At 36.8% G+C, this 13,024-nt stretch overlaps 1 protein-coding gene across 1 annotated transcript in view; it reads right to left on the reverse strand.

Annotated features, from left to right (window-relative positions):
- Positions 1 to 13,024, reverse strand: part of LOC107706851 (contactin-1a-like) — an 87,982-nt gene that overhangs the window by 60,020 nt on the left and 14,938 nt on the right. The gene's annotated exons all lie outside the window — the stretch shown is intronic.

Below are 13,024 nucleotides of genomic sequence, written 5' to 3' on the forward strand. Positions count from 1 at the left end.
GTCCTGCACCAGGATTCAGTCAGTGATGGAGATGTTGTTTGTGTCTTGTGTGTGTCTGTTCTCTCTGCATCTTGTTCTAGTGCCCGCTGACGTTCGCAATGGGAACCTCACCGAGCAAAAGGGGGATATATGTAGGATTTCTATCCATAACAGACACTGATATGCCATGGAATCATCGCAGCACATGACTCCAATATTCGGGGGCAATATTCCTGTCAGTCTTGTCTCATCTACTCATGAGATCTAAACTAATTCAATCAGGAGACAACAAAGCTTTCTTTGTATCAGAACTGGAAAGTTCGGTCACAACATATAGAAACCACGATGTCTTGTGACCACCAATGAATGAACTATTACATCCAACAGGAAAAGGACAGTAATTTAATCACGCCCTCCGTTACCTCGCTAGGAGCTTACAAATTATCATAATTGTATTGACCTGTGGCCAGGGAATATACATAGTCAAATTTGTTAATATACACTGACATTAACGTCTCGCAGGACGAGTAGCTGATAAGGTGTAAAATAACAAATTTGAAATCAGTTTTAATCAGGTGGACCTCGAATTTTTAGATTCGAGTCCTGTCAAACCCTGAATGAATTAATAATAATTAATTCCCTAAAATTAAGTAATCAGAGACATTACAGAGTGAACTGTTTGTATGCATACTTAGGCCTATATATCCAGCTTTATATAAAGAGCTGTCATCAGCAGAGACTCGTCATCAGACACACTGATTTCTCTCTCTCTCACACACACACACACACACATGATGCAGTGTGTGTTGAGTGTGTGTGACGCTCAGACGTGGTGAAGTGTGTCCTCTTCAGTGAACACTCCACAATGAGCGGCTGTGGAGACTGGCACGAGCGTCTGACACGCACACACACACACACACACACACACACACACACACAGATGAGCTACTGTACCACACAAACACACCATTCACATCACACTTCATCAACAAAACACACCCCAGCTCAAATGAGTCTTTCTATGAGTCTGTACTCTCTCATTCAACCATCACTGACATTTCTGTTGATATGCTGAATTAGATTTTACTGTTATATCTTCTGCTTTCACTTTAATTTTAGTTATCATTTTAGTAATATTGATGTGCTTTTGTTGTTTTTTAATGTCTATATATTTTTATTATTTACATTTTTTTTGTTTTGTTATTTTAGTACTTCTACTTAAACTAAATTAAAATGTGTTGAAATAAAATAAATTCAAGTTTTTTTTTATATTTTATTTTATTTCAGTTAAAGTTTCTTTTATTTAAAGTAATGAAAATGCTTTTTATGGTTTTAGTTAATGATAATGGCTATATATCAATACATCATCTTTGCTGTAGCTTTAGATAACAGCATCTGTTAAATAAATAAATACATTTTCTCAGAAAAAAAAAATCGAATGAGAAATGCTTGAGTTGATACTGAGATGTTTGACTGATCAAGAAATCATTTTGAGATGATCGGCATCAGTAACTACAGACGTGTGTGTAAAACCTACCGACACCTGCGTCACAAAAACGCGCTGCAGATCCGTAACGGCTGCTGTCGGCGAGAATCACTGAAATCACTGCAGCAGACACATTGAGACACAAACACACCACCCATGATCAAAACTATAACAGGAAATCCATTCGAGAGCCGACAGAAACACAGCAAACAAGCCTGAGACGGACATCTGCTGCTCCTGTTGAATCGACATTAAACTGTAGATTATCATCCATTAAACAAGATTCTCAAACAAGAGGAAACTGGAGGGACGGAGTGAATAAACAAGCAATATAAAGAAAGATGCTTCAAATTATCCAGACATCGATGAGTTCCGTTCAGAGAGTCTGAAAATAACATGTTACTGATGGACATGAAACCTTCAGCAAAAATAATAATCATACAAGATAAAGTAAAATAAATTAATCACACAGACGACATTTTAAAAAAAAATTTTAAAAATGAAATAAAATATATTTTAAAATAAATATAAATATAAATAAATACCATTTAAAATAAACACACAAACAAATCAATCAATCAATCACAAGCCAAAGGCTTTAAAATGTAAGATAAATATTAATTGAAAAATTCAATATAATTTAAAATTAAAGGCATAGTTCACCCAACAATGAAAAAGACCCCATGATTTCCTCACCCTCAAGCCATCCTAGGTGTGTATGACTTTCTTCTTTCAGATGAATCCAATCGGAGTTTTAAAAAAATGTCCTGGGTCTTCCAAGCTTTATTATGGCAGTGAATGGCTGTTGAGATTTTGAAACAAGATAAAGTGCATCTATCCATCATAAAAAGTGCTCCACACGGCTCCGGGGGGAGAATAAAGGCCTTCTGAAGCGAATCAATGCTTTTGTGTAAGAAAAATATCCATATTTAAAACTTTATAAATGGTAATCTCTAGCTTCTGCTAACTGTCGTACGCGTGTTCATGAGTGAGTGGCGTCCAGCAGATGTAGGTGTAGTGTAAGCTCCGGTGAGAAGTGACGAATGATCTTCACTTCTTTTTTATGATGGATGGATGCGGTTTTTGGACTTCAAAATCTCAACAGCCATTCACTGCCATAATAAAGCTTGGAAGTGCCAGGACAATTTTTAATATAACTCTGATCAGATTCGTCTGAAAGAAGAAAGTCATACACACCTAGAATGGCTTGAGGGTGAGGAAATCATGGAGTAATTTTCATTTTCGGTGAACTATCCCTTTAATTAAATAAAACAAAAAAAATAAATCACACAGTAGGGCTGTGCAATTAATCGCATGCGATTGTCAAGCGCATCTCGTCAGTAAAGCCGGTTCTGTGATTGGTAGTAAATCGCCATCACCTGCTTTCAGATGGAGCGGCATTTACTACACAGAGCCGTAGATCACTGACAAGCTAGGCAATATCACGTTCATAATCGAATGTGATTCATCTGCGATTATGAACGCGATATTGCCTAATTGTCTGTGAACTACGGCTCAGAAGTAAATTTTCAAAATGTAAACATTTTAAATAAATTAAAATACATTTAATTTAAATATAAATAAATAGAATTTAAAATGAATGAATCAATATATGAATAAATGAATGAATAAAATGAATGAATGAACGAATCAAACAGAAGTTAGGTCATGGTAGGTCAGTCTGTAAAAGTTTGTATGCTACTGTTAAACTTAATTTGGTTGTGATTTGTACTGCTACGCTCTGCTGACAAACAAAAGAACAGCATTACAATGAGCTGAAATCAATGAAACTCTGTGCACAGTGATCTCTGTCTGATTAACGGAGCGTGAGATGAAGATCAGCATCTCAGCAGAAGCGATGAGCTTACAGGACATTTAGATGTCCATTTGACGATCAGAACGAGACTCAATCTGATCAAATGGATCTGACTCACACCAGCTAACAACAATGACACCGCTAACGGCTACAGCAGAAATAAACACAAACACACTTTACATAATGCCATAATCTGTGGCTCTAACGGCCTGTGCTGCCCACACTCTCTCCCGTCACACTTCCTCTGACTTCAGATCAGCCAAACGTGTGTGTGTGTGTTTGAGTTCAGAATATCATCCGTTCTACTGCAGCAGTGATTATTGAAGTAATTCTATTCATAAGATAGCATGAAGTGCTCTACATAGATAACAATATGTGCTCAGCACAAAAAAGCCAGCATATTGCTATGATGATGTTAAAATGTTAAACTATCCCCAAATTCTCCACACTGTTCAATAAATAAAATTACAAATGACTTGCTTCTTGCGTCAGACCAAGGCTGTATCTCACTACTAGTTTTACTTGATCTTAGTGCTGCGTTCGACACTATAGATCATGACATACTCATAGATCGATTACAAAACTATACAGGTATTCAAGGGCAGGCTTTAAGATGGTTTAGATCCTACCTGTCCGATCGCTACCAGCTGGGTAGTAACTGATTACATGTAATCTTTTGGTAGTACCTAGGATAGGAAAGTCCACTAAAGGAGGTAGAGCTTTTTCGCATTTGGCTCCCAAACTTTGGAATAGCCTTCCTGATAACATTCGGGGTTCAGACACACTCTCTCTGTTTAAATCTAGATTAAAGCCAAGAGCCATCTCTTTAGCCAAGCATTCACATAATGTATCTCATAACCTTGTACTCCATTTATATCTGATCAAATGCACATTATTATTCTCTGCTTGGTTTGAACACATTATACATTTTTGCTTGGTTGGAACAGCAGCTACACTAATTTTTCTCTATTTGTTTCTCTGTTTCTGCCACAGGATGGTCATCCCGAGGTAACTAGGATTTACACAAGCTTCAGTCTGGATCCAGAACACCTGAGAAGAGATGATGCCAACCCCTCAGAGGACCTCAGATGATGCCAACCCTGAAACAACATAAACTACCAAATTTTCTGTGAAGCTGCTTTGCAATCATTTGTATTGTGAGAAGCGCTATACAAATAAACGTGAATTGAATTTAATTGAATGTGCAATACCCAACACTATTTATATTTATAAATATATTTCTTTAACATATCCTGCTTCTGTGTGATTCACATTCTCTTGCATAATTGTATCTGTACATAGATTATTGTGTACTTGCTCTTCTCTGTTGTTAACATTACATTATCTGTCTAGTTTCTACACATTATGTTTTTAAAAGTAAAATATTGCAGCTCAAGAAACATTTCTGATTATTATCAATGTTGAAAACAGTTGTGCTGCCCAATATTTTTGTGGAAACCATGATACATTTTATTTTTCAGGATTCACAGTTGGAAAAGACAGAAAGACAGACAGACAGAAAGTTCAAAAATTTTAATTTTATTATTTATTTTTTTAATTAAAGAAATTAATACTTTTATTCATCAAGGATGCATTAAATTGATCAAAAGTGAGAGTAAAGGCATTTATAATGTTACAAAAGATTTCTATTTAAAATAAATGCTGTTCTTCTGAACTTTCTATTCATTCATGAATCCTGAAAAAAAAAATGTCTCACGGTTTCCACAAAAATATTGTGCAGCACAACTGTTTTCAACATTGATAATAATCAGAAATGTTTCTTGAGCAGCAAATCAGCATATTAGAATGATTTCTGAAGATCATGTGACACTGAAGACTGGAGTAATGATGCTGAAAATTCAGCTGCACATCACAGGAATAAATGACAGTTTAACTGATATTCACAGAGAAAACAGCTGTGTAATAATGTAATAATAGTTCACAGTTTTTACTGTTTTTTATTTTATTAAATAAATGCAGCTGTGGGGAGCAGAAGAGACTCTTTCAGAAACATTTACAAATCTTACTGAAGTAGTCCATCAGTATAGTAGCATAGGAGTATACACTAGATTGAACTATTTTTCACTTTCGCAATGCATTCTGGGATTCCTGTCGTATGAATGCGATGCTGCAGAATCTGTCCTAAAGCAGGACTCACACTGCCTACTTTCTTGAATAATCTTCACATCGGGAACATGCAGATGAAGCCCTAAAACACTGAATACATACAGATCTAGACCAGAGTCTCAGCTTCACTCAAACACACGCACACATACACACACACACACACACACACACACTCTCTCTCTCACACACACACACACTCTCTCTCTCTGTCTGTGTGCAGTGCGCATGCGTCGGGTGAGTGTGGAGCGTGGATGGAGAGTGTTTGACTGAAGTGCGAGGTACGAGTGATTGAATGACTTTTTTCCTCCTTTTCTATCCTAGGTAAATTTGTTAATAGTTGCGTTGTGTCTTTTGGTAAATAGTAGTAAGAAGGAAGTTGTTGTTTTAAGGAATTTTACTCCCAGTCTGTGTACTGGGAGTATGGCGGCTCCAAGCGCGGGGAGTTTAGATTTTCTAACGAGGCGCCATGGAATAAAAGTGGATACTACTGCGAGTGTAGAACAGTGCACTTTAGCGGTAGGTGCAGTAGTTGGTAATGAAAATGTTCTATCGGCGTCACGGATGAATAATGCTGTCGTTTTGTTTGTTAGGACGGTTGAGTTAGCGAACTTGCTAACAGAGAGTGGTATTGAGATTGATGGCATTTTTATTTCAGTGCTCCCTCTTTCTACCCCTTCAAAGAAGGTAACGTTATCTAACGTACCGCCGTTTATCAAGAATGAGACTTTAGCCGGAATGCTTTCTAGGTATGGAAAATTGATTTCTCCCTTAAAGATGATTCCGATTGGAAGTAAGTCCCCTCAGTTAAAACATGTAATGTCTTTCAGGCGTTTTACATACATGGTTCTGAAGGATAATGTTGATGAACTTGATCTGACTCTTAATTTCCGTCATGATGATGTTAATTATGTCATTTATGCCACGACAAATGTAATTAAATGTTTTGGTTGCGGAGAAAATGGTCATCTTGTCCGTGCGTGTCCAAAGAAAGGAAATGATAGGAATGGATTGATTGTTGTCACTGAAAATGTGCAGAATGATGTTGCAGCAGTTGCTGCTGAGATGCCGGGTCCAAGCAAGGCAGTTGTTGTTCCGGAAAACACGGTGGAAAGTTCGGAAGAAACTGAAAAAGTTGAAATTGCTGCAAGTGAGAATGAAGAGGTTAGAATCTCCCCTGGAGTAGAACAGGTAGTGGAAGAATTAGGTGAGTCAGATGATAGTAATTGTGAAAAAGAGGAAATGGTAATAGAGGAAGAAAATCCTGAAGTGGAGGTCCCAGTGTTGAATGATGATGGATGTTTTTTTAAAACTCCACAAAAAAGGAAGCTCGTAGAATGTCAAAAACAAGTTAAAAGAAAAGACGGTTTTGGTTTAAGTCAGACGGACACGGATAGTGAAAGCGACATTTCAGAGTGCGGTTTCAGTGCTAGTCTGCCTCTGGGTGGTTTTTCCAGTCGAATTTACACTGTTGATGACATTAAGTCTTTTTTGATAACAACGAAGAATTTGAAGAAGGTGAAAATAGAAGAGTACTTTCCAGATATATTGCAGTTCATTGACAAAGTAAAGACTTTCAGAAGTGAAAATTGTTTTACTGATCAGGAGGTGTACCGTCTGAAGAAAATTCTTACGAAGTTAAAGTCTAAAAAGCTAAAATGGGTAGTTTGGTACATCTTCTTTCTTTTTTTGTCTTTTCTGTTTTTCTCCTTTATTTTCTATGGGGGAAATAAGCTTCGCTTCTTTAAATATAAATGGAGCAAGAGACATTAGGAAGAGAGTTCAAGCGTTTGAATTGATGAAATATAAGAATATTGATGTGTTGTTTCTGCAAGAAACACATAGTGATATAGAAAATACTGCAGATTGGATTAGAGAATTTAATGGTTTGGCAATTTTAAGTCATTATACCTCGCTAAGTGGTGGTGTTGCCATGTTATTTTCAGGCAATTGTATTCCACATTCTTATAATGTTGAAGAAGTTATTAAAGGAAGATAGTTGAAGATCAATGCTTTTTTTGAAAACAGCTCTTTTGTATTTGTTTGTTTATGCCCCAACTAATGCTTTAGATAGAATGCTTTTTTAAAATACTTTGGATAAAGTTTTGAGTGATTGTAACAATGATGACTTTTTAATATTAGCAAGAGATTTTAATTGCACCGAAAGTGGTATAGTTAGGAATCATGTTTAACCTCATATGCAATCAAGGAAGAGGCTATTTCAACTTATAAAATCGAATAGCATTATTGATGTTTGGAGGAATTTTCATGGCACACAGAGACAATATACTTGGGCTCATGCTCATAATAATCAGATATCTTTGGCAAGGCTTGATAGATTTTATGTTTTTAAACATCAGTTAAGCATGTTTAGAGAATGCATGATAACTCCAGTATGTTTTTCTGACCACAGTTTGATCAAGTGTGTTATGACAAATAGTTATATAAAGGCAAAAAGTGCATATTGGCATTTCAATAATAGTTTGTTGTGTGATTCCTTTTTTAGAGAAGTTTTTAGAGAATTTTGGATGAATGTTAAGACTATGAAATCCACTTTTTTGTCATTGTCACAACAGTGGTGGGATTTTGTAAAGGTGCAAATTAAGCATTTAAATCAACAATATACTCAAAATGCCACAAAGGGAATTAAAGAGTCAATGAGTGTCTTGGAAGAAGAGTTAATGAAATTACAAGATGTTCCAATATTTACGAAAGACGGCAATATTATGGAAAATGTTAAGAAGAAAATGTATTTATTAGCTGAGTTGCTGGGTTTGACTACACAAGGTACTATAATTAGATCTCGGTATCAAAGTGTCGAGTTAATTGATGCTCCTTCAAAAAAAAATGTTAATCTGGAGAAAAAGAACGGTCAGAAAAAACGTATTCATGCTTTGCGGTCTGAAAATGGGGTTTTATTGACTAATACTGTAGATATCAGGAAAAGAGCTGTACAGTTCTATAAGGATTTATATAAAAGTGAAATTTTAGAAGTAAAAGATGATCATCTTGGGTTTTTTTTAAATTTACCACAGATAGCTGAAGATTAGAAGAAGTTTAAGTTTAGAAGAAATTGAAGATGCATTGAAGAAGATGGAAAATGGTAAAACACCCGGAATAGATGGTATAACGGTTGAATTTTATAAAGCCTTTTGGTCAGAGGTAGGCCCAGAATTAGTAGCAGTTTTCAACGGGAGTCTGAAAAATGAACTTTTGCCACGTAGCTGCCGCAGGGCAGTTATAACATTGTTACCAAAAAAAGGAGATCTTAATGAGATTGGCAACTGGAGGCCTGTAAGCCTGTTGTGCAACGATTATAAATTGTTTTCTAAAACCCTTGCAATTAGATTGGGTAAGGCTATGGAACACGTGATTCATCCTGATCGATCTTATTGTGTGCCAGGTAGGAGAATTTCAGATAATATTTCTTTTATTAGAGACATTTTAGATGGTAGTACATTTTTTGATTTAGACTTTGGGCTAATATCGATTGACCAAGAGAAGGCTTTTGATAGAGTCGAGCATTTGTATTTATGGAGTGTTATGAAAGCCTTTGGTTTTGATTCTGGTTTTATTTCAATGATAAAAACCTTATATAGCGAAGTTGAGAGTGTTTTAAAAATGAATGGTGACTTATGCTCTCCTTTTAGAGTGTACAGGGGTGTCAGACAAGGTTGTGCATTGTCAGGAATGCTATATTCCTTAGCATTAGAACCCTTGTTAAATAAAATAAGATCTGATGTGTGTGGATTACATATACCCAACTGTGGTCACAATTTTAAGTTATCAGCCTATGCTGATGATGTGATCGTTTTGATCAGTGGAACCAGTGATGTCAATGTATTGCTAAAGATTTTGGAAGCTTTTAAAGTTCTTTCTTCTGCCAAGGTGAACTGGAAAAAGAGTGAAGCCATTTTAGTTGGAAAATGGTCAAAAGGGGAACCAAGGCTTCCTGGTGGTCTGAAGTGGACTAGGGATGGTTTTAAATATTTAGGAGTGTTTTTAGGAAATGAACATTTTGTAAAAAATAATTTTGAAGGCATTGTTGAGAAAGTTAAAGGACAACTGGATAAGTGGAAGTTTTTACTCCCCAAAATGTCCTATAAGGGTCGTATCTTGATTGTTAATAATTTAGTGGCCTCTGCACTGTGGCACCGTTTAGCCTGTATAGACCCTCCAGCTGATGTATTAGCAAAAATCCAGTCAATCTTAATTGACTTCTTCTGGGATAAGTTGCACTGGGTACAGAAAAGTGTGTTGTACCGGTCAAAAGAAGAAGGAGGACTTGGACTAATACATTTGCAGAGCAGAACAGCTGCTTTTCGCCTTCAGTATATACAAAGACTTTTATTATGTCCTATGGAGTCAAGTTGGGTGGGTGCTGCCTGTGCAATTCTCCAGAACATTAAAGGATTAGGACTGGACAAAGCTTTGTTTTGGCTGGATCCTCTAAGACTAAAACTCTGTGAATCTCCAGTTTTTTATCGCAATTTGTTTAAAGTCTGGTCTCTGTTCAGGATTAATAGAGGAAACAATGTGTTTTCTCTTTTCTGGTTACAGCAAGAACCTTTAGTCTGCGGTTCGCGACTGGATCTGTCACATGAAACATCATTTGCTATACCGGAAAGAACTTTGCGGATTGCAGAGGTGACAACAGTCGGCCAATTGTATCAAATAGCAGGACCTGATTTCAGAAATGTGACTGCAACTGCTGAACATTTGAGACTCCGATCTTGTAGAGTTGTGCAAAAGGCTCTTGATTTTCAATGATAAAAACCTTATATAGCGAAGTTGAGAGTGTTTTAAAAATGAATGGTGACTTATGCTCTCCTTTTAGAGTGTACAGGGGTGTCAGACAAGGTTGTGCATTGTCAGGAATGTTATATTCCTTAGCATTAGAACCCTTGTTAAATAAAATAAGATCCGATGTGTGTGGATTACATATACCCAACTGTGGTCACAATTTTAAGTTATCAGCCTATGCTGATGATGTGATCGTTTTGATCAGTGGAACCAGTGATGTCAATGTATTGCTAAAGATTTTGGAAGCTTTTAAAGTTCTTTCTTCTGCCAAGGTGAACTGGAAAAAGAGTGAAGCCATTTTAGTTGGAAAATGGTCAAAAGGGGAACCAAGGCTTCCTGATGGTCTGAAGTGGACTAGGGATGGTTTTAAATATTTAGGAGTGTTTTTAGGAAATTAACATTTTGTAAAAAAGAATTTTGAAGGCATTGTTGAGAAAGTTAAAGGACAACTGGATAAGTGGAAGTTTTTACTCCCCAAAATGCCCTATAAGGGTCGTATCTTGATTGTTAATCATTTAGTAGCCTCTGCACTGTGGCACTGTTTAGCCTGTATAGACCCTCCAGCTGATGTATTAGCAAAAATCCAGTCAATCTTAATTGACTTCTTCTGGGATAAGTTGCACTGGGTACAGAAAAGTGCTTTAGTCTGCGGTTCGCGACTGGATCTGTCACATGAAACATCATTTGCTATACCGGAAAGAACTTTGCGGATTGCAGAGGTGACAACAGTCGGCCAATTGTATCAAATAGCAGGACCTGATTTCAGAAATGTGACTGCAACTGCTGAACATTTGAGACTCAGATCTTGTAGAGTTGTGCAAAAGGCTCTTGATATTTGGAGCTCGGCTCTTACTAGAGAGTAAAAAGAACTGTTGGCTCTAGGACCTGATTTCAGAAATGTGACTGCAACTGCTGAACATTTGAGACTCAGATCTTGTAGAGTTGTGCAAAAGGCTCTTGATATTTGGAGCTCGGCTCTTACTGGAGAGGAAAAAGAACTGTTGGATCTGTATCCAAAGGGGTCTATTAATTTTAATTGTAAACTAATCCCTTTCCCGAATTTAAGTGTATGTCCAAGTATGGGAAAATGCAATGGTATGATGTTAGACTGCGGAGATTTAATAGTTGTGGGTTCAGAAATTGCATCTGGCAAATGTTTATATAAAAATTGTGTAAAAGCTTTTAATAAAACTTTTTTGAATAATAAGTCTGACACACCTTGGAGAGATGTACTTCAGTTTAATGTAGATGAAAAACCAGAATGGAGAGTTTTATATAAGTCACCTTTGGTTAAGAAAACTGGGGATTTGCAATGGAGAATACTGCATGGCGCCATTGCTGTAAATGTTTTTATTTCTTTGTTTAATTCCGATGGTACTGATTGTTGCCCTTTTTGTTAACAAAGAGAAACTCTTTTTCATGCATTTATGTATAGTGAAATCTTGAAACCCCTTTTTGATATGCTGGAGATGCTTTTTTAAATCTTTCAATGTCATGTTTTCAATGAAATTGTTCATTTGTGGTTTTAAGTATGTTAGAAGTAGGCGTCAGAAGTCTCAGTTGATGAATTTCTTGTTGAGGCAAGCAAAGATGGCAATTTATGTCACTAGAAAAGAAAAAATTGACATGAATATTAACACAAGTCTAGTAGCTGTTTTCTTTAAACTTGTAAATTCCAGGATTTTAATAAATTTCTATTATCATAAATTAATGCATGATCTTTTAATGTTTGAAACGATCTGGTGTTTAAATGGGGTTCTTTGTAAAGTTGTGGAAGAAGAGCTGTTTTTCCTTTCTGTTAAGGTAATTTAGGCTTGTGCAAGATGGATGGCTGTTTTTTTGGGTGGGGGGGTTTGTATGTACGTTATATTGTAATAAAATGGAATTTGAAATCTCTCTCTCACTCTCAATTCAATTCAAATTAGCTTTATTGGCATGACCGTGGAACAGCATAATGTTGCAATAAACAGTGCTATACAGGCATAATATATATTATATATACTCTCTCTCTCTCTCTCTCTCATGTTGTTCCAAACCTGCATGACTTTCTTTCTTCTATTGAACTCAAAAGAAGATAGAGGAATAGATGAACGCTGGTGTGCAAACAACATTGGACTCCACTGACTGTCATTTTATGGGGAAAAAACCACAGTGAAATTCATACAGTTTTCTCATCATCAGCAGCAGTGGAGGAATGGTTCCTGAACATCCGCTGATTCTCATGCATGTTGAATATCATCAGTATCTGTGGATCATTAAGACTATTGATCAGTATTGATCGTCAACTAACAGAGGAAGGAAGTTGAGTCAGAAAGAGCCGTTTATGCTCATCTGACATGCAGACTGAAGGACGGCCGCACGATTCACACAGACTTCAGATCACTGCAGAGTCTCATCTGCTCTCAGACGCTCTGTTAGTGAGCCGTTGTTAACAATCCAACATCTGATGCACTGTATGAGCCGACCTGAGACCTGACAATACACCAAATTAATGAGATGTATCTCAGCTCGTGTGTGAATCATTCTGGATCACGTGTCATTTCTTCATGATTAATGGAGCTCATATGAATCAGAAGAATGAACGTCTGTTAACGACAGTAAATCAGAGCATCTCCGTTTGAATGTGCTGCTGTGATTGAGAACATTCATCACGTTATTCTAATGAAAACTCACCCATAGAAAGTCCTCCTGCCCTGAGTGAGTCCTGCACTTGATGCTGTGATCCTGCTGGATGTGAGAGTGTGTGTGTGTGTGTGTGTGTGCGTGCGTGTGTGAGTGTGAGTGTGAGTGTGTGAGAGTGTGAGTGTGTGTGCACG

Source organism: Sinocyclocheilus rhinocerous, unplaced genomic scaffold, assembly GCF_001515625.1.
Source record: "Sinocyclocheilus rhinocerous isolate Xijiao unplaced genomic scaffold, SAMN03320098_v1.1 scaffold2460, whole genome shotgun sequence".
NCBI classification, from domain to species: domain Eukaryota; kingdom Metazoa; phylum Chordata; class Actinopteri; order Cypriniformes; family Cyprinidae; genus Sinocyclocheilus; species Sinocyclocheilus rhinocerous.